Below are 23,362 nucleotides of genomic sequence, written 5' to 3'. Positions count from 1 at the left end.
CCACATGGGGTTGCCTGGAATTCAAATGGGGGCGCCTGAAATTTCTAGTAATTGAAAAAAAAAAAACAACAACTGACGAATAAAAAATATATGGTGAGTTGACAGAGACAATCCCAATCCATAAAAGACAAACTGTGAAGCTGAAACTGAAGCACTGTGGTTCTGTTTATCTGTCAAATGTTCATTGTGGTCAGTTTCAGATGCTGCAGCTCTTTCGTAATTCATAGTTTGAGTTCTTGTTTGTTCAGTATTAATTGTCAGCCTTGTAAATCCAAGCTGGACTGACTAAATATCCTGACCAAGGAAAATCAAACTCTCCCTTTGTGCAGTAATCTACGCCTGGCTTTACTGCCTCTGTCCATAATAATTTACATTATATAGAGGGTATGCACGTGACGTCACCGCTAGCGGAAGTCACTGCGGTTCCGTCCACTGAGTGGCAGAAAGAGGGAGATGAGTAGCAGCTTTAGCTTGAACACTGCGAAAACTTTAGAACAATCTGAAAAATGGGGAAGAGCTGTTTTGCCATTGATTGCACAAATAGGTTTAAAAAGCACTCGGAGCTATCGTTTTAACGGCGACCTAAAGCCAAAGACAGAAGAAGCAGATGGATCGCTGCAATTCGTAGAAATAACTGGAATCCAGGCAACGAAACCTGGATTTGTGGTTGCCATTTCATGTCAGGTAACGTTAATTTATGCCTTGTTCTTGTGTAAAATCATACCTTAAATTACATATCGTTTTGGCTAACATTACTTCTTAGTAAAGCTCTTAATGTTAGCATCTTTCATTTAGTTATGTGTCATTACTGAAACGTTTTTGTCTTCAGTTGTGCGATTCTGAACCTTGTACTCGACATAATTTGTAAACTAGCTTAAACTGAAGCTAACCTAGTTTTCCACATAAGGGGGTACTCTAGCACAAAGCTGTTGGAGCTGTGTTGTATCAAGTATTTGATGTTAACTCTACTTAAATCTCCACAGTACCAGTAGATCATCCACTCATTGGGTCAATACTAAGGGTTCAACTCCAGTAAATCAGTAGTGAACTGTGAGCACCACTGCTGGGCCTTTACCTTGGCAATCACCGCCAAGAAAATACATCTGCACTGACACAAAACCTCTAAAACAATAGTATGTTGAATTGAAAGCACTCACCAGCTGTAATCCTCTAATTAACGATGAGAAGGATGTCAACAACTCTTTGTCTTTTGTATGCTTTCAGCCTTTGCATTGGGTATTTTCCCGGCGTTGAAATCAGGTTCATATAAATGTCAGGATACGTGATTTCCGTCCACATATCAGTGTTCGTAGACTACTTGTTGTTTGGTAGCTTGTATGGATCCATGTCCAGTCCAGTTGTCTTTAATTTCATGTTATATTCCACATTTTTCTGGGTCTCGCTATGTTACTGCTATGCTCCGCCATGTAGAGCCAGTTTGTTTTTGCCACTCAGTCTGACTTAGAGGGGTGTGGCCCAGGGGGGAAGTGATGTATCGGCATTCCCTCTATAGTCTAAATGTCCTCTAAAATTAATGTTAATTTTCAACATAGTATAGCAAACTATTACAGGATCAAAAACAAAATAACTTCAGCAAACCCCCCCCCCCAAAAAACAAGTCTCCATTTTGAATGTCTGGGGTCGCCAGAAATTTGTGATGTTAAAATGGGGTCAGGAGTAAAAAAAGGTTGGAACCACTGCCCTACACGAAAAGAACCACAAAACTGGACTGCTTTACGGCATATGTCACATCCCCCTCCACCTTCAAAAGACGAGGCAGGTAAATGAAGTTACAAGTGAAGGAAAGCTACAAATAAACTAATGGTCACGGCTGAAGCAGCAACAGAAGCAAACAGGGTAAGGGTGTTGTCCGTGAGATGGATTTATTCAACAAAACTTTTACCATGCTGACTTTTCCTCTTTCCATGTTTTTAACTTGGTCAATGCTTAAGTTTGCTTCATTCATCTATTCTGACACTTACTTGAACAACTCATTGCTAGGACCATTTTTAGCACCTGAGCGTTAAACAAACCGTAAAGGTCAGTGTTTAATATTTTACAGTTAATGGTTAACTCACTTTATTGTCCCTGTAGGGAAGTTTGATCTCTGCATTTTTCCTTCCTGGTACAAATGGCACTTAGCATTAGGATTAATGATTAGCCTTAGCTACTAGCATTAGCTTTTAGTTACATGTAGCAGAGAAACGGCAGATCAGAACTGAATACCTCATGCTTAACCCTCCTCTACTGCAGCTGCTAAAAATATGACAGACCTCTGTTAGGATTGGTGTTTGTTAGGTCCATTTTTGTCTAATGGGATGTTAACTCTGGATAGATGAATTTGACAAGGGTGACTTTTGGAGATGGTCTGATGCAGCAATTGAAAAAATAAAATATCTACAGATTTAAACTGCTATATCAACATATGGTCTGGTCACAGTATAAAGACAGAGGGTCTGAATTAGGGCTGAACAATATGGACAAAATTTCATATCTCAATATTCATGCCAGATATCTCTATAGATACAATACGATATGACTACGGGTTCGGTGAAAACCAAGCTTTTTTTTTTTTTTTAGAAAAATACAAACATAATACAAAAGAATGTGGAAAGTGCAGTTTTATTTATAAGAACTCACTGCCAGTCATCAACATTAACATAAAGTACAAATAAATAAAATTTGTTGTGACTTCCAGAGCTGTACACGCAGGGCGAGCACGGGGGAAATCTATATCGTTTATATCGTTGCTTTTTCGATATTAATATCTTGAATGTTCATATCTCGATATCGATACGATAACGATATATCTTTCAGCCCTAGTCTGAATACTTATGTTACATCAATATTCCGCATTACAATGTTGATGTGGTCTTGTTCCTCACCAGGTTGGTATGTATTGTTCATAACCTTTCTGGTATTGTTTCTTACCATTGCTGGTATGTAATTATTTTTATAATATAAGATAATGGTTAACTCTTACCACCAGGAATATACATTGTTCCTATATTTTCACACATATTTGGTTATATAATGCTAATACTGAATGAGTCTATTATCATCTGGAATAGGCCTATTTCTTCATTGTCCTGGTTTGAAGTTCAACGACAGGAGTAAGTATTTGAAACTGAAGATATTAGCTGGGTTTCCATTACAGTTTTTCACAGAGTAAAACGCAATATTTCTACAATTTTGACAAAGCTACTTTAAGGTCTTTCCATTGAAGAGTGTTTGACTTCTCATGCGTGATTCTAGTAAAGTCCCGTCTCGCAATATGTCGCAATTCTCATAAAATACTGTATATTTCTCGCAAGACGCTGGTTTAAGGCAGATGTTTGCACTGAGTTTGATCCAAACCTCCACGGTGTTTCCACTGTAGTGTCGGTTCATCTACTGCTATTACAGTGACTGTCTTCAGCTAAAGAAGAATGGAACGGAGAATCGTCCAAAGGAAAAGTCTGTATTTATGGCAGCGGACATGCACAATGGATTTATGGGACAGAATTGTTCATCAGGATTTCACCAATCGGTTGTGGATCCAGACTTTCCCACTGACCAGGGCAAAGTTTGATGAACTGTGTGATGTTCTAGAGCCTCTGGTGTCCCCAGACTTGTCCTGCCCTGGGGAAGCACTTCCTCCACTAAAGCCAGTGTCTGTTGGCCTGAACAAACTAGAACCACCTGTTCTGAGTCCAGGGTTTAAAGATACTAAAGATGTTAAAGATGTCCAAACCACCTGCTTACAATTACCTGGTACTTCAGTAAAAAAGCAAAAGGAAGTTTATGGACTGGTTCTTTGAGTGAAGTCCAGGATGAACATCCCAAGATTATAATAGTTTTGGATTTTTCATTATAGTTTTGTTTAGTTTAGATTTTTTCCCCCCTCTAATTCAGTTAGTTTTAATTCGTTTTTAGAGCAGGTTTGATATTTTTTATTAGTTTTTTTTTTTTTTTAAATGCTTAATTTTAGTTTAGTTTTAGTATTAATTTTAGTTTTGTCATATCTTTTTTCTTCTTCTCTGTCGTATTCAAATAAATCCCAGACAGGACTCTGCTGCTTTCTCCCAACTTTAGTCTCCATGTTTCCAGGTAGAGTGGGGACCAGAAGACGACTGGAAACGACAAGTGACAAGAACTGATGGACTGTGAAGTGTTGTATGGTGCCGCTAGCTAAAATTGCTAGAGCAAAATAAATTGCTTTCGTATCAATCTGACATTGACAAAGACAAAAACAAAGGGAATTTCATCCATAATTCTTATACGTTTTAGTTAGTTTTGTAAGCACACAATACAGTTTCAGTTAGTTATAATTTTTTTCTTTTAATTACAGTTTTTATTTATTTCAGTTAATGAAAATGTTTTTACAATTCTAGTTTTTGTCATTTTGTTAGTTTTTGTTAAAGATAATAACCTTGGAACATCCAGTAAAGAGAAGTTCTTTGAAGTCAAGAACACTGCCAAAATTAGAAGAGACTTGACAATAAGTGAGACGTTGAAAATGTTTCCATAACACTTTTGCACTGTACTTCTATATCGAAATGTCTCATAAACCACCTCATGAGACTGTAAAAACTTTTTTGAGATCTTTGAGAGTTTTTGCGACACTTTGTTGTTAACATTACCAGTTTTCTATTGCGCAATTTACATTTTGCACATTTCTGAGGGTAAGGCAAGGCAAGGCAAGGCAAGGCAAGTTTATTTGTATAGTACATTTCAGCAACAAGGTAATTCAGGGTGCTTCACACAGGACATTGAAATACAGTGACAAGGGGAAAAAAACACATTTACAACTTTCCAAAAGAAACATGTAAAACGTGATTAAAAACGTAAGACAACAACACATAAAACCCTAAAATATAAAAACACACACATATTAAAGTAAGAGTTGCAGTGCAGAGTTTCGAAGGAGAATATAACATTTAAAAAGTAGAAAGCCTTTTAGTCAAAGGCAGCAGTGAACAGGCGAGTGTTTAACCTTGACTTAAAAGAACTCAGACTCTCAGCAGACCAGATATTTTCTGGTAGTTTGTTCCAGATATACGGAGCATAGAAACTGAACGCTGATTCTCCATGTTTAGTTCTGACTTTTGAAACACAGAGCAGTAATAGAAACCCAGCTATTAATGAGAAATGGATGTGGGATAAACATTTTCTTCCTCCCACTCCTTTTTGAGTGTAAATTAATGAATTTGAAATATTGAATGTGCATGTATCCTGTTGAATGTATTTCCTTTCTCAGATACTGTTGTATGCTTACTCACTCGCCCGAAATAAATAAAACAATTGTTCAGAGAACGCAAACCTCCGCCAAGCACCCTGAACAGTGTGCATGTGTGGATCGACTATTTCTTTTTAAATTAAACAGTTTCCAGGTTGTTCCATACAGCAGAAAAAGTTGAAGCTTGGTACCAGTCATGTGTATGTCAAATTATATTCAATTCCAATCAATATTTGTTGAGTTATAATGAAAAATGTGTCATAAATGGGATTTTCAATGTTAAATTGAAATGTCCACAGAGTCCACATTCCACAGTTGATGTGGACAACTTTGTGCCAGATACAAGATATTCTTATAAGCTACGGGTGGATCAAATTGGAGGCTAATCAGAGTTGTTTTGAATTTTTGTATGAATTTTCGAAAATTGCTCAATGATGAGAGATAGGAAAATTTAAGATTTTGTGACCTTGCTGTGACCTTGAACTTTGGCCTACTTGGCCCAAAAGTTAATGAGTTCATCCCAGGGCCTAGGCCTATCTGTGGGTACAATTTGGTAAAGATGGTTGCAATAGTTTTCCCGTAAAGTTGCTAACAAACAAACACGCAAACAAAAACAAACACACAAAACAAAGTGATCACAATACCTCCTGGCAGAGGTAAGAAGCCTTTAGTCAAAGGCAGCAGTGAACAGGTGAGTCTTTAACCTTGACTTAAAAGAACTCAGACTCTCAGCAGACCAGATATTTTCTGGTAGTTTGTTCCAGATATATGGAGCATAGAAACTGAACGCTGATTCTCCATGTTTAGTTCTGACTTTCGGAACACAGAGCAGTAATAGAAACCCAGCTATTGATGAGAAATGGAGGTGGGATAAACATTTTCTTCCTCCCACTCCTTTTTGAGTGTAAATGAATGAATTTGAAATACTGAACGTGCATGTATTCTGTTGAATGTATTTGTATTCTCAGATACTGTTGTATGCGGGTCATTTGTGCTGTAAAATGCTGACTCACTCTCACGAAATAAATAAAACGAATGAATAAATGAGTTGGGACATCACGACTTGGCCCTCGTCACAGTCATTCAGATCCCTCCTTTGCTCATTTTGCATCAACTTCAAGGACTAAATGTGCACTCGCAGCCTAATACACCCCGCTGACAGCTGCCATAGTAACAACATAATCATCATTATTACCCCTTCACCTGTCACGGTCGTGATGTTACAGCAGATGGGTGTGCATATGGACCAGTCAAACACAATAAAATACAGAGCAGGTGACATGCACGTCGTTCACTCTGGATTTACAGGCTGCTTGTTTGGGATTTGAATCCGGTCTAATGAAGAAGAGATGTGGTTTGACAGTCAAATAAACTGCAGGTAGAGTCGGATCAGGTCCTGACCACACCCACTGTCAGTAACACACGTCTGACACATTTACATCACATGGAAAGACGAATGGATGAAAAGGTCCAACATGGAGATTACATCTGAAGGCTCATAATCTGCGGATCATCACCAGATGTATGTAGGTACTTTAGAGTTTTTACCTTTTGTTTAAAGGACATATTTATCTTTTCAACAGATGGGGGCAGCTTTTGACCACATTGCACTGTCAAACTGCTGATGTTGGTCAATACTTTTAACCCATAAAGACCCAAACAACCAAAAGCATCTACTGATCTGAACTGTTTAACACCTGTTTATCCACTAATCCTATCAATACATGTAAATAATTGAGGTAAAATGCAGTTTCTCAGCTTTAAATCATAATCAGATATGAGCCATTTGGATGTTCAGAGACTCTGTAGTTACCGTGGAAACACTGTCATCTTCTACAACACTGATTCACCAGTAAAACCCATGGAGTTGGATCAATGACAGCAGGTGGACACACTGGGTTTATGTTCAGTTAATGATATCTTTGCTGAAAAAGTAACTTTTTATTCTTTTTTTTTTTCTGTTTGTGACATCATAACCTTTGAATTTACTCTAAGTATTTATGAATATCTGCATGATCAGTGAATTAAATACAGGAAAACACATTATTTATATTGAAAAATGCAAAATACAGAGGATAATGTTATTATAAATGGTGATAAATCACTTAAAAATGGTTAAATATAGAGAAAAAAATTCTTTTGGGAACTGACACAAAAGTAACACTGGAAACATGTTTTAATGCTCAGTTAATGATATTGTTGCTGAAAAACTCACTTTTTCTTTAGTTTTTTTCTGTTTGTGATATCCTCCGGAGATCAAGCAGTGCATTTTTGTCCTCTGTAGGGGATAAGAGTTTCACAGCTTTACTAAAAAAAAAAAAAAAAAAAAAAAAAAAAAATGCTTTCCACTGCAAAGAATATTCCATTAAAATCTGAAAAAAACTGTTGCATCACGGCATTTCTAATCAAGACAATTTTTTAATGTAAAAAAAAAAAAAAAAAAAGCCAGAACTTTTATTCTGCTGGGTCTCAGGAGGATATAATAACCTTTGAATTTACTCTAAGTTTTCATGAATATCTACATGATCAGTGAATTAAATATAGGAAAATACATTATTTATATTAAAAAATGCAAAATACTGAGGATAGTATTATCATAAATGGTGATAAATCACTTAAAAATGGTTAAATATAGAGAAAAAAATATTTTGGGAACTGCAGCAAAAGTAGCACTGGAAACACTTTAAATGCTCAGTTAATGATATCGTTGCTGAAAAAGTCACTTTTTCTGTAGTTTTTTTCTGTTTGTGATACAATAACCTTTGAATTTACTATAAGTATTTATGAATATCTACATGATCAGTGAATTAAATATAGGAAAATACATTCTATATATATTGAAAAATGCAAAATACGAAGGAAAATATTCTAATAAATCATTTAAGAAAGAAATGTAGAGAAAAAAAATCAGTCACAAGTTACCACAAAAATAGTTCAAGGTGTTTATGGGTTAAAAATATTACAAATTGCTCCTTTAAAGCCTGTAATGTGCTGTGGTCTAAAAGCTACAGCTGTTGGTCTTCAGGGACTCACAACCCGACTATTCAGGGATTATAGAACACCTCCGACTCCAGGTGAATTATACTGTGATTAGCTAAATGGCAGGGCTGGAAAAAAAACAGTGGGACGCTGCACCTTCAAGCATGAAAAGCAACGCAGCATCAAACACTGAAACCCCTCGACCCAAACACACTGGGGAGATTATGGGGTTTAAATTGTTTGTGTTATTAAGAAAAACCCTCCATCTGTTACTTTAAGATCCAATACATCCCCACTCGTCTGTGTCCCTAACAGTCCCGCTGCTTTTAATTTCATTTACCCGCTAAATCTTAGCACCTGATTGGACTACTAAAATGAAACCCAGCAGGCCTTGGTTTCCCACGGTTTAACCTGTGTCATGGCGAAATAACAAATCTGATTTAGCCTTCTGAGACAGTAACAACACTCATTACAGATGACAAAATGTAATATTAACCCATAAAGACCCAAACATCCACCACCTACCAAAATCATCTACTGGCATAAACTGTTTAATCCCTGTTGATTCACTAATGCATGTAAATAATTGGTGTAAAATACAGTTCTTTGTCTTTTCATGGTCATCAGATATGACCCATTTGGATGTTCAGAGGCTCCGTAGTTGCCATGGAAACACTCATCTTCATCTTCTACAACATTGATTCGACAGTAGATGGACACACTGGGTTTATGATCAGTTAGTGATAGATTTGACTGGAAAAGTCACTTTTTCTTACCTTAGTATGTGCCCTTACCTCCCCTTTGGGGGGCAGGGTAATAAAGTCTCTTATCTTATTTTATCTTATCTATTATCAAGACCAAGATTCAAATGTATTTCTCATTTCAGCACATAAAATACATAGAAACGAAACATTGTACTCAGGTCCAGATGGTTAGCAGCATATAGTAAATACTATAAAATACTGAAAAAAAAAAAAAATGATGAGACAATAATGAAAAAAAAAAATCTGTAATGAAAGTCTTTCTTGGCTGCATTAAATTTGTGCGAACATTACTACAAGTGAAACATTATTAATGATCGAATGATGCTGGTTATTTACCCTCTTAATATTAATGCAAAACAAGTCGTGTCAGGCACAACAAGCCCCGCCCCTTGCACGTATTGTAGTTTATTTTGGCATCGATCCAGCTGATGTCATCATGTCTATGCGTGTGCTGATGTCAGCATGTCAGTTGCCTCTATATATGTGCCAACTTTGAAGTAAATTGAAACAAAATTTATGTTTTTATAGACATTTGAAATTTTGCCCATTATAAGTAAAAGGGAGAATTTTTTTTTTAAAAAAATGCATACATTTTTTTAAAACTTTGCCAGTGACCAATAGATGTCATTTCATTTTGGGAAACATTGGTCAAAGTTTAAATTTTTTAAAATGAATTTCTTAAATCTTTTCACATATCTGCAGCAGCGAGTGATGGGACTTTTGGCTCTCTGAAGGGAGCCGTTCAATCAGGAGTCGTTCACTGAAAAGAGCCGTTCAAAAGACTGGCTCTTTTATGTTTTTTGCATTATTCTGAAACACCAATGTTTTAATGACTAAATAGGCTACATGTGATGATTGACATTACATTTTAAAGGTGTTTAATTGGCACGGCAGTAAATATTATCGTACCGTAAAAAAGAATCATTAGTTAAAATGTGTGGCCTAAATCCATGACATGAGAGGTGACATTAGACAAATGCTGGAATTTGGCAAAAAAACATCATGGCACATTATGTGGACTAGTCTGTAGCCTAAAAATGAAGAAGAAAATAAAACATTTTCTTATGAAATAACATTTTTCTTTGGCTCATTACTCACAGGTGGTCACTCACTGACTTTCAAACTTTTCTCTGGTTTCGACCAGTCTTCCAGCTCCGCCTCCTCCAGTATGCTCACCTCACGCTTCAAACTGTTGTTTTTTTTTGCTAACTTCTTGCCATGAGACATGCACAGTGCACAAGCACTCTTGTTTTCTGCTTGAACATTCTCCTCCTGCCCAATGCCTCCCCAGTGACGCTAAATTGACAGGACACACCCTCCTTAAAAAAAAATGAAATAAAAAATGAACGGCTCTTAACAAAGACTCGGTTCCCATCGTTCATTTCAAAGAGCCGTTCAAAAGATTCGATTCATTCATGAATGTCACATCACTAGTAGCAGCAAAATTATTGATTGAATTCAGACCAAATTTGGTTTATAGATGGACCTACTTTTTCCAAAATGTAACCACATCTATTCTGGGTCATTGGCAATCTATAAACCAAATCTGTTATGAATTCAACCTATAGTTTTGCTGGTAACATGTCAATAAACAAAGGAACAAACCAAACTAAAAACAATAGCCCTTGCCCTTGGTGGGGGTGGGGGGGTAAAGTCCTATATCTTATCTCAAAATCAAGATTCAAGATTCAAATGTATTTGTCATTTCAGCATATAACGTACACAGAAACAAAGCATTGTACTCAGATCCAGATGGTCAGCAGCATTTAGTAAATACTGATCAAAATAAAAATACTGATAAGAGACAATAATAATAATAATAATAATAATAATAATAATAAAAATCTAATGAAAGTCTTTCTTGGTTGCAGTAATGTCCACATATGGTCTGCCGCAGAGACAACACTAATGATCGAATAATGCTTGTTATTTACGTTTTTTTATTAATATTAATGCAAAAATCAAACCCATCCAAACAGACACAATGACAGTCCTCCTTTAGAATCCAAACCCATCACCTCCACATGCACATCTACTGTATTTCACAGCCCATACGCCCATTCCTGCCTCTGTGCCAAGTCGTGCGTCCTTGGAAAACCCCTGCCGACAGGTTGATTTGTATTCTCGTCACCGAACCGACAGACAGACAGACAGACAGGACAGACGAGCGGAGTGTCACGAAACGGTGCTTCTGCTGAGAGGAAGGAAGAACCGAACGGAGGAAGGAACGGAGAGAGGCGGAGGGAAGGAGGAGTCAGGCTGTCAAGGTGAACGGATTCCGCTTTTTTTTTTTTTTCTTTTCCTTTTTTCCACGCCTGACATCCAAAACACGACGCGCTTCTCGGAGCCGGGGAGGAGACAGAGAAGAAGAAAAGGAGAGAGAGAGGAGAGAGAGAAAGGAGCTCCATCTGATCATCTGGACTGTACACAACACGGATCCGGACGCAGAAGACGCAGGAAAGAAAGTGCGCTTCATTTTTTCATTTTTGCGCTTTTGGTTTTTTTTTTTTTTTATTCTTGGACATAAACTTAAGAAGGCGCGCAACGACCTGGGTGCGTCATCCTGCCTGAAACAACACCCCCCCCCCCTCCTAAAAAAAGGTGAGTTTCCACATAGTGTTTCCATCATATACATGAAGTTTATGGCACATTGTGTGACTTTACGCTCATGAATGTATCCCATCATCGTGCGCTTTTATTGTAAACCCATGACATCCACGTACGAAGGATGTCGCCAAGGAATAATAATATTAAAATTCCGGGATTGTTGTTGCCGTTTTTTGGAGAATCACGAGTCTCTCCAGTGATTATCCACCCCACTCTCTCTCTCTTTCTCTCTTACGCACATCGAGGAAATTAAAGGAGAGTCATTTAGTGCGTCCGAGCCGTTGCGTAATGAAGGAATCGATGAGGATGTTTTTGGAAGATCTGACATGATGCGTTTCAACCCGGAGGACGGAGCGGCTGGAACGCACCGTGTTGCGTTAAAGGGCACCGGAGATATGAAGCGGAGAGTTTTTTTTTTTGTTTGTTTTGGTGCTGCAGAGTTGGAGTTTTCTGCAGGAACACACCCAGATGATGTTCATGCACATGCAACATTCAGGAAACACACGTGGAAAAACTACTGATTTGGCAACTTTGTATTCCAACACCAACAACTGATCAACACAATGTTCATACACTCTCAAAAATAGAGGTACCAGCTTGTACTTAACCCTTTCATGCATGAATTACACTGGGTTATAAAAAATATGTTTTGTGCAAGTTGTCTAGGTTTTTTCAACTGAATTACGACCATTTTGCACCGCTAAATCCAAAAATGACATCTGTTTTTCTCAATCAGGTCAGGCTTTTTTTTTTTTTTGCCAATTTGATTTTGAAAAATTTGATCTCACAAAATTGATGACATTTTTGTGACTTTATCATTTGATTTTTTATATAGTTCTCACCCAAAATAGGTCTTAAGAGAAAAAAAAAATAAATTATTTGATCACTTGATTCCTGTTAGGTACAATGGTGTATTCACCGCAGATGTAGCAGAATACGTCAGGCTTATTTTTGCAAGATCTTCTAGTCGAACCCATTTCATTCACCTGTAATATAAAACAAAAAACATTAATCATACATTGGCAAAAGTAAAATCTTCAGAACTCGTTTATTGCAAGAAATATGAAAGAATTTAGCATCATATGATGTGAAAATGCCCATAAATGTAAGCAAAAATGTTAAAAAGCCAATATGTAGCATAGTTCAGAAAGTTGACCTGACTGAGCAAAATTAATTTGATTTTTGGATTCAGCACACCAAAATTATCCTAAATCAGCTCAATAAACTTAAACAATAAATTTGTTGTTGACCAGTGTTATGAGAACCTTAGTCAATATTTTTTTCTTGAGTGTTTTTATTCCTCTTTAGGCATGAAAAAAAAACAATGCAATAGAATTTTTTTTTTTATGAACCTTTTTTTTGTGGAGTCACAAAAATGTCCACTCAACTGGACACCATGCGTTTAATTTTTGAAGCAAAGAAACATGTATGTAAAACTCATCATCAGAAAATGATAAACTGTGTGAAAACTATGAAATAAAACCAGTTTTAATGCAGCTTATCTGATGTTTTTTCACATTTTATCATACTCTAATATTCATTATTACTCACTTCATGGAAATAATATCCTCTGAGATCCAGGAAATTGACAATTTTAGTTTTTTTTACACTAAAAAAAAATGTCTTGAATGGAAACTGCATAATCCAACAGTTTTTTCAGATACATTTTAAAAATAATTTTTATTTATTGATTGATTTTTTAATGGAATGTCCTTTGCAATGGACAGCATTTAAGTTCAACTGTCAAACTTTTATCCACTATAGAGGGCACAGTGCATTACTGGGTCTCTGGAGGATATGCAAAAAAAAAACCAAAAAAACTTTTTTGTTTCAGAAAACTGTTAATTACAGTCTTGCAACAATTAGCAATTGATTTACACTCAAACATGTCAGTGCAGATCAGGTTTATCAAGAGCAGCAAAGTTACAGTAATGGTATGAATGTCAGTGTATGAGATGATGCGTAAGCATCCTCTGTGTTGGCTGATATGGAACCAAAACAACAAACCCATGAATATACACAGAACAGCTGCAGAATAACTGTCCACTGTAGTGACCAGTACACATGAAAGGGTTAAAGTTTGAACCGGTGGCCTAATTGAGAAAAAAAAAAAAAAAAAGGCATAGGCAAGCTGTGACGTCAAGACATGGAGGTGTGAATGAAAACTTGATAAAACAGATTATGGCAATAATCAGAGGTTCTAATAAGCTAAATAAATTATTGGGCTATTACCATTGAGCTAATTGGGCTATTAAATTAAAACACAAATTATTATTAAATATAATACAGAGTAATTACAGTATGATATATAATAAATAATGTGCTAAGCCTAATGTTTGAACTATAATTAGGCCTACTGTTCAGTTCTCCTAGCCTATAGCCTATTCTCATGGTCTACAAACAGTTTTTAATGCTGCAGGGTACCTTATAGTACACATTTGTACTTTACATAACTTTGGACTCTTTTTCATAGTCTAAAGGTGTAATTCTGGCCTCCTAAAGACCAATATTGTACTTTTGAGAGAACATTCTTAAAAAATGTACTTACAGGTAGGGATGCACCGATACCACTTTTTTCCAGACCGAGTATGAGTACGAGTACGTACATTTGAGTACTTGCCGATACTGAGTACTGATACGAGTACTTAATAATCCCATTCCAGTTCTTAGTTCCTTTTGTAAATGTGCTTTATTGTCGTCATTAGTCTGACTGGAAAAAAGTGCTGCTACTGACACTTAATGTGTTGGAATGAGTGTTTGTCAATTAATCCACCAGGGGGCGCCACTCTTAATTAACCATACTGGACAAATACCACGAAGAAGAGAAAAGTTTTTTGAGAAAAAGAAGAAGAAAGTCAGTAATAACAAACATGGAGACGACAGAGGCAACACTAATGCGATACTAATATTGCAGCGTTGTCACTGGTAAGGTTTAACAGCTTAGCTTCAGCAGGAAGAGAAAAGAGAAATGACTGATAAGTTTTGTTTTCACTTCTGTTGGCGGCAGTCCGCACCTCTCCGTACTCCCGCTGGTATTCTCATTCTGTGTACGCATCCGCCAGCACCTGGTAAATGGATGGAATGTACGCAGAGGACGGACAGAACACCGCGTCCGTATCTGTCTGTGTCTGTAACGTTACTGTCAGTCAGTGTTACTTTTATCAGTCATTTATTTCGTTAAATCTCCACACTCTTCACACTCCCCACACACTATTCCTCCTCCTCGTACCTGCTGCACTGAACTGTGAATGTCACACGGCTGTAAGTGGTATCGGTGCATTTGTATCGGATTACTTTTACTCGGATGAATATGAGTACACACACTGAGTATCGGAGCTGATACCTGATACTGGTATCGGAATCGGTGCATCTCTAATAAAAATTGGATTATTTATTTTTGTATTTTTGCAGCCAGGCATATGTCAAGGATTAACAGTAACACTGGTTAATATGCATTATTGAAGGGGAGGCAAGGGCTGGGGTATTGTTTTTGGTTTGTTGACACTTAAGCAGCAAAACTATTGGTTGAATTCATACCAAACTGGGTTTATAGATTTCCAGTGACCCACAATAGATCTGATTACATTTTGAGAAAAGTAGGTCAAAGTTAAAATTTTTTATGAATTTTTAAAATCTTTTTTTCCCCATTTACTTATAATGGCTGAAATGTGTCTGTGCTGACATCAGCACATGCATAGACATGACGACATCAGCTGGATCGATGCCCAAATAAGCTACAAAACATGCGAAGGGCAGGGTTTGTTGTGCCTGGAACCACTTCTTATTTGTGCTACGTCACAAATGTTAAATGCAAAAACATGCCGATGTGCATTTTTTACTCATTTAGGAGAAAGGGGGTAGTCCGTGGTGGTATTTGTGCTTTGTTACCGTACTTAAGTACAAATACATAGAAATTTAAAAATAATAATGCATATTTTTGATTTTACTCCATTACATTTTGCTGCAATTCTCTGTATGTTCTACAGTTTATGCCATTACTCATTACATTTTACGAACACAATTTGTGAATCACCGAATTATAAGTCAGAGTACGCACAGTAAGTACACCAGCCTTTAAAATACACATACTGTATAGTTGGTGGTAATTATTACAGCAGTGACAGACATAGGCAGAGGCAGAAGTCAGTGTATGTACATTCTTTATCAAAATGCCACAGCACAGACATTGACTCAAACCACTGAGTGAGTACTTTTACTTAAAAAAGAAAAAAAAACAAAAAAAACAACAACCCAAACTTTAAAGTAAATTTAAAAGTAAGCACTTTTACTGAAGTAAGATTATTGATGTAGTACTTCTACTTGAGTATACATTTTGCAGGATATTTGTACTTTTACTTCAGTGCTAAGCTTCAGTATTTCCTCCACCTCTGGTACTTTGTAATAACTTTCCTCTGCTTGCAGTTGGTTAACAGAAGGCTCCACCTGCTTCCCCTTCATCCTTATAAATGTATTTATTAATAATCTGCTACATAACACGTCATTCAACCTTATAGACTTCCTGAATCACTGGAGCTGCTCATTATTACCGCCTCCATTCGGCTTTTCATTTCCTTCTGTTGATAACTGTGTCAAATATAAACATTAATGAACCGTGAAATTGAGGGCGGAACCTTTTCGATGACGCCGCCTGAACATTTACCACATTGTTCCACTCATGAATGTATTGATCAGTGGGATGGACCTGTAACTGGGCCATGAAGAACCAGCGGACCTTTGACTTGAATAGTTTTAAAAAGAAACTGAGTCATACAGTAACATTTAAACATAAATCGATAGCTGTTGTTTTTCTGGATCATAGTCAGATTTCAGTGGGATGGTGATCTTATTTTGGATTTATGACTCATAAATAAAGAGACTGAAATGACCGATACAGTGTCTATATGTGGACTAAACGATGACTTTACCCCTCCATTACTTCTCTGGAAATTTAACACAAACAAACTGGACTCTTTACGAGAATTTTTTTTTTTTTTTTCTTATTTTATTACCACCGTTCTTTTTATTATTTTCACACATAACTAGAATGCACAATTACATGTGTTGAACAAACAAATCTAAACAGTGCCACTTCCACCCTGCCACCTGTATTTGTTTCATTTCGTGGTTGTGGATCAGGTTAGTACATCATTTTTTATTTTATTTAGGATAATTAATAATTAACAAGTGGTTCCAGGCACAACAAATCCTGCCCCTCACACATATTTTATAGGGGTGTGCAGAAAGAAAAAAAAAGAAAAGATTTATATAAAAATCCTGATTCTCATTTACTACAATTCAGAATGGATTTAAAATGTCCTAAATTGATATTAAAAAATAAAACAAATCCGCTGGCAGTCTGTACACCATTAGCGCGATTAGAGTTTAGGTTTAGGGTTAGCAATTAGCAGCTAGCGGGATTAACGGTTAGGGTTAGTGATTAGTGGCTAGCGCATTGACACGCTATCAAATAACATGCGAAAGGTTGAAAATGCATACGTATAGCACGCCCAAATGCAATAAACTGGCATCACATACAATGCGATTTCCTGAGCTCAGTCTGTCCGCTACATCACCCAGAGTTTAAGGACACGATGCAGAGTCAGCCACCAGCAGCAAACCAACGCACACTGCTGTGCCTCAAACTCCTGCCAATTATGGATAAATGTTTAAAACTGAATAAATGTGAAAGAGACATTTTAATGACTGCTTTTATCATTTTGTCTCGCAAAGCAAACTGGAGTTTGGTCATGAGGATCCTTTACACACTTATAGAGTGAAGCAGAAATCATTATGAGTCAAATAGTTTTGAATCGAAAATCAATTTTAAATTGAATCGTAGCCCCAAAAATCGGAATCGAATCATGAGGTAGTAAAAGATTCCACCCCTAATATTTTAGCTTATTTTGGCACTGATCCAGCTGATGTCATCATATCAATTGCCTCTATATAGGTGCCAAGTTTGAAGTAAATTGGAACATAATTGATGTTTTTATAGACATTTGAAATTTTGTCCATTGTAAGTAAATGGGAGAAAAAAAAAAAAAAATTGAGAAATTCCTAAAAAAATTTTAACTTTGACCTACTTTTCCCAAAATGTAATCAAATCTATTTTGGGTCACTGGCAATCTATAAACCAAATTAGGTATGAATTCAACCAGTAGTTTTGTTGCTACAGTGTTAAACTAATACAACACCTCTTGCCTCTCCTTTGTGTTATCGTCATCTGATCTTTTTGACTAATTAACAGCCCAAAACTGAAAATATTGTACATCAGAGGGTGCGATATGATCAACATGTTGTATTTGAAGCTAAAGGGGTGAGTGGATCAGTGTTCTAAAATACAAATGATCTTTAGCCAAGTTTTGGGGAGAGCCTGTTCAGCAGACAACAGCTCTGTAGGTGTTCAGATAGTCGGACTGAAGTGGTGGAAAGGCCAGCGTTTCCATCCCAACGCTGCTCCTGTGGCTAAATATGCAAAGTATCAAAGAGAAACAGGGCTGGACTTGATCTGAGCTGGTCTTTATTCTGTCTGGATACTGGGTGGACTCCAGTTTGTGGCAGCCATCTTTGTTATGGGCATTAAAAATTACCCATTATTATTTTTATTTATTTTTCCATGAGTTTTTGAGTTAACTCAGATTGCTTATTAGAGTATGACAGCAAGAACAACCAGACAAAAAAAAAAAACAAAAAAAAAGTCATTTGCATATATTTTGTGTGTTCATACAATATAAACAGTAGTTGCACATTCTGAATGTCTCACCTGTGACAGTATTTTTTTGTGCAAATAATTAAATTTTAGATTTTTGACTCCACTCAACCCTTTTGTACATAGTACTTGCTTTATTTTATTTTTTTACTTAGTTGAATGTATTCCTTTGTTTTAGTTTAGTTCAGTGTTTTTCAACCTTGGGGTTGGGACCCCACGTGTGGTCACCTGAAATTGAAATGCAGGAAATTTATAGCAATTGATTTAAAAAAAAACAAACAAAACAAAACAACAAAAAAAACCCAACTTAATAAAAAATATATGGTGAGTTGACAGAGACAATCCCAATCCATAAAAGACATGACAAACTGAAGCTGAAACTGAAGCACTGTGGTTCTGTTTATCTGTGAAATGTTCATTGTGGTCGGTTTCAGATGCTGCAGCTCTTTCATAATTCATAGTTTGAGTTCTTGTTTGTTCGCTATTAATTGTCAGCTTTGTAAATCCAAGCTGGACTGACTGTACATATCCTGACCAAGGAAAATTAAATTCTCCCTTTGTGCAGTAATCTACACCTGGATTTACTGCCTCCGTCCATAATAATATACATTATATAGTGTGAGAAATAGTATGAGAAATCTCCCATAATTCTGTTCAAATCATTGGCAAAATGGAGGTAAAGGCAGGAAAAAAGTGCAGCAGTGTGGAGTCGAGGTATCATCCTGACTCGATGCCCGAACCACCTTAGGTGACTTCTCTGGAGAGGGCCTTAAAACAATATTTGAAACTGGCCAGGAATTGGGGGGGGCGGGGGGGTCCAACTGAACGCTAAGTAGGGATGTTGCCGTGTGAACGGCACACAGCCAACTGAGCTGGGAAGTTCAGCCACCTTTAAAAGCAGTGTTTTTCAACCTTGGGGTCGGGACCCCACGTGGGGTCGCCTAAAATTTGTTGTGATTGACAAAAAATTAAATAAAAACAGACTTACTAATAAAAAAATATATGGTGGGTTGACAGAGACAATCCCAATCCATAACATCCATAATAATATACATTATATAGACTAAATGTCATCTAAAATTAACCTTTATTTGCAACATTGTATGGCAAACTATTACGTGATCAAAAACAAATTAATTTTAGCCCAAAAAAAAAAAAAAAAAGTCTCAGTTTTGAATATCTGGGGTCGCCAGAAATTTGTGATGTTAAAATGGGGTCGCGAGCCAAAAAAAAGTTGGAAACCACTGGGCTAAGAGTTTTCAGGACCACACTACAAACGGAGGGGTATGACAAATCTCCCATAATTCTGTTCGAATCACTGGTAAAATGGAGGCAAAGGCAGGAAAAAAGTGCAGCAGCGTGGAATTGAGATATCATCCTGACTCGATGCCTGAACCACCTGAGCTGACTTCTCTGGAGAGGGCCTTAGAACAATATTAGAAACTGGTCGGGAACTGAGGTGGGGGGTCCAACTGAAAGCTAAATGGGGATGTTGACGCGTGAAGGGCACACAGCCAACTGAGCTGGGAAGCACAATCACCTTTTAAAAGCTTCCACTGACTAATTACAGCCAGGTGAGGAGAAACATGGCAGGTGCACCCGATAATCACTAATGACCTGTGGCCATGATCTAAACACCAAAAACACACATCTAAACACCAGACTTATGTAGTTTTTATCCTCAATCCATCATCAGACTGAATAATGCACTAAAAACCTAAGGGCCTGTGCAATAATCTGGGACTATTTTATGCATTCATGGCTTTTGGCCTTTTATGTTGATATAGCAGGTTAAAGCAGGGGTGTCAAACTCATTTTAGTTCAGTTCCACATTCAGCCAAATTTGATCTGCAGTGGGCCGAACCAGTAAAATAATAACATAATAATATATAAATAATGTCAACTCCAAACTTTCTCTATGTTTTAGAGCGAAAAAAGTAAATTTGCATTATGAACAGGTTTACATCTTTAGACTATCCTTTTCAAAAGATGTGAATCACATGAACAAACTGAAAAAATAAGTGTAATTTTAACAATATTATTCCTCAGTTTATCATTTACACATGTATATTTTAACTTGCAGATCATAGTGGATCTACAAATACACAAAACATTTAGTAACAGGCAGGATCTTGTTAACGTTGTACTTACTTCTCTTAAGACATTTCGGAGATTTCGAACATTTTTTTGCAAAATTATACTTTGTTTTACTGTTAATACATGAAAATATTTACATTTACAAAGAGAAAAATTTGGAGTTGTCATTATTTATATGTTATAATGATAGTATTTTACTGGTCCTGCCCACATGAGATTGAATTAGTCTGAATGTGGAACCTGAACTAAAATAATTAATATCTGAGTGTAATTTTTGCACATAACAAATTCATCCCAAGGGCCGGATAGGACCTTTTGGTGGGCCGGATTTGGCCCCTGGGCCGCATGTTTGACATCTGTGGGTTAAAGTGAAAAAATAATAGACAGATGAGATAGATGAAGATACCAAACATGGGTAAAATAAACATTTCTTCATTTAGTATATAAAGGCAAAATCAAAAGTACTCAAAAACAGCCAAAATAGGCTCAGACCCCGAAGAGTTAAACACAAATTCATTGAGAAAATTGTTGTTTTGCAATATACGCATACAGATCATTTTAGAAACAGGTTAAATAAGCAAATAAACTTTAATGTTGGAAATGTTTGTGGCCATTTGAGGTTAGATTTATGAGATGTCCTTGAATGCTACATATAATAATCTCTCTGCGACCACATTGAAAACAGTGTAGATTTCAGAGTTTACAAGGTGCAGTGAATGCATCAGTGTTCTAGTCTGTGTCAAACTCCGATATAGGTCTGATTTTTTAGGACCTATTCTTTTTTTTTTTTTTTTTTTCCAGATTCGTTTTAGAATTGAGTGACCTTGGTTTCAATGAATGCAAGGACACCAGAGCAGAAACAACGGATTTCTGAGTTGATATCTTTTTTTTTTTTTTTTTTGTGATGTGGCGATCATGTGAGTTTTTGCTGTGAGTAAAAAGTGATGACAGATCTGCTGGAGCTGCAATCTGAGAGCTCGGAGCAGATTAAAGGCCTGCTGAGAGTCCACGGCGTCCTGGAGAGTGTCCTTGAACAAAACACTGTTTCCTTACATGTAGAAGGATATCAGTCACATGTTACAAACACACACTGCTGACTGTGGAGGAAAGTATTGACGTATATTTAATTACAGACTGATGGCCGGTTCCTAAATAGAGCAGTATGGAACATCATTTTGCATCATTTCAAAATTGATTGATTGATTTGTTTGATGTATTTATTTCGAATATGAATGGCAAAACAGAAGAAAATAAATAAACAAAACACTTAAACATAAGACATATAATACATATTCGAAAAGGAGTGAGAAGTAGTATAACTTAATGACAGAATAAATTAAAATGACAGAATATTGTAAAGAAAAAAAAAATTAAATACCCAGCTTGGTACATGTAATCATTTATCTTATTTTTCATATTAGTTTTTTGTTCTCTTTGATTGTAAACTGAATTCAATTTAAATTAAATTAAGAATTAAGATCCTTTATTGTCAGTATATAGTTCATTTTTACCACACGCTGAAATTCAATCTCATTTCTAGAACATGCAGGAACACAACACACACTGCAAACTAGGAGCAGTGCGCTTGCAACAGCAGGCGCCCGGGGAGCAAAATGGGGGGGGTAAGTGCCTTGCTCAAGGGCACATCAGCCAAAAAACTTTTTCTGCCAGTCTGTGGAATCGAACTGGCGACCCTTCAAATATCTGTTTGTATATAGCTCACCACCACCAGTGTATGAATGTGAGAGTGAATGAATAATGGATCCAATGTAAGTGCTTTGAGTATTTAAAATAGAAAAGCATTAAATTGAGATTATTATTTTACATTATATTTAACACATAAATCTGTATGTAACACGGTCAAAAGGACACAAAAATGACATGCTACTATTTTTTTAAATATCGTTTTACTTTCTCACAGGTACATTTGTGGAATTGAGCTAATTATTCAAGGCAGAGTGTTTCACAAAAATGGCCGCTGTTGCAAAATCATTTGCGATTTATGTGTTTAACTGGGCTGGTTCTGTATGTAACGCAAGTGGACACGATGGGTTACATACAAAACCTGGAATGAGACTGAGATTCATGAAAAACCCTCGTGTGGATCAGAAAAACCACTAGGATCGACACATTTAACACAGTGTCTTTATTTATAGTCTATATAAGACCATTTACAGACATGTTTTCAAAATAAAACACACTGACACCTATGTAGCTTCTCCTGTCCCATATTTGGGTCCTATTTTTGGTCCCAATATTTGATTAAAAATTCATTAATTATGGGATGGCTCAGAGCAAGAGTATATATTTTTTTGTGTTTATCTGAGGTCATCATTAGGTACATCCTGGGGGGAAATATGTTGACATTTACCTTTTATTTTTGGGTCTAAAAAGCTGGAAAAGTGACACGTACCAAAATGTATTCAGTTTCATGGAAGCACCCATTTAATAAAGTACAAATAGCCAAACACTGTCTTTTTGGTTGGTACATTTGTCAGATGATGGCCACCTTGGAACTGCAGAAATAAGGAGTATTGGGTTAATTTTACATTAGATTAGATTAGATTAGACTAGACTTTATTGACCCCATAACGGGGAAACTCAATGGTCAGGGCAACAACAGAATAAAAAGAAAAAAAAAAAAGTGTACATGCATAAGGATAGTGCAAAAAAAACCAAAAAAACAAGATACAATATAAAATAGAAATAACAGTCATAAAAAATAAATAAATAAATAAATAATAATATATATATATTATTACATATATATATATATATATATATATATATATATATATATATATATATATATATATATATATATTTACAGGGTGTCCCATAAGTCTCCATACATAGGAGACATAATACATTCCATACATATATGCTTCTAACATGTATTTCTTTATATTTCAGATAACCCAAAGAATGCATTTGAATAAAGAGCAACGAATTGAAATCATCCTGATGGCCGGTTCAGCAAGCAGTCAT

This window comes from Sphaeramia orbicularis, chromosome 14 (assembly GCF_902148855.1).
Source record: "Sphaeramia orbicularis chromosome 14, fSphaOr1.1, whole genome shotgun sequence".
Lineage (NCBI taxonomy): Eukaryota > Metazoa > Chordata > Actinopteri > Kurtiformes > Apogonidae > Sphaeramia > Sphaeramia orbicularis.
Note: the sequence above shows the minus strand (reverse complement) of the source record.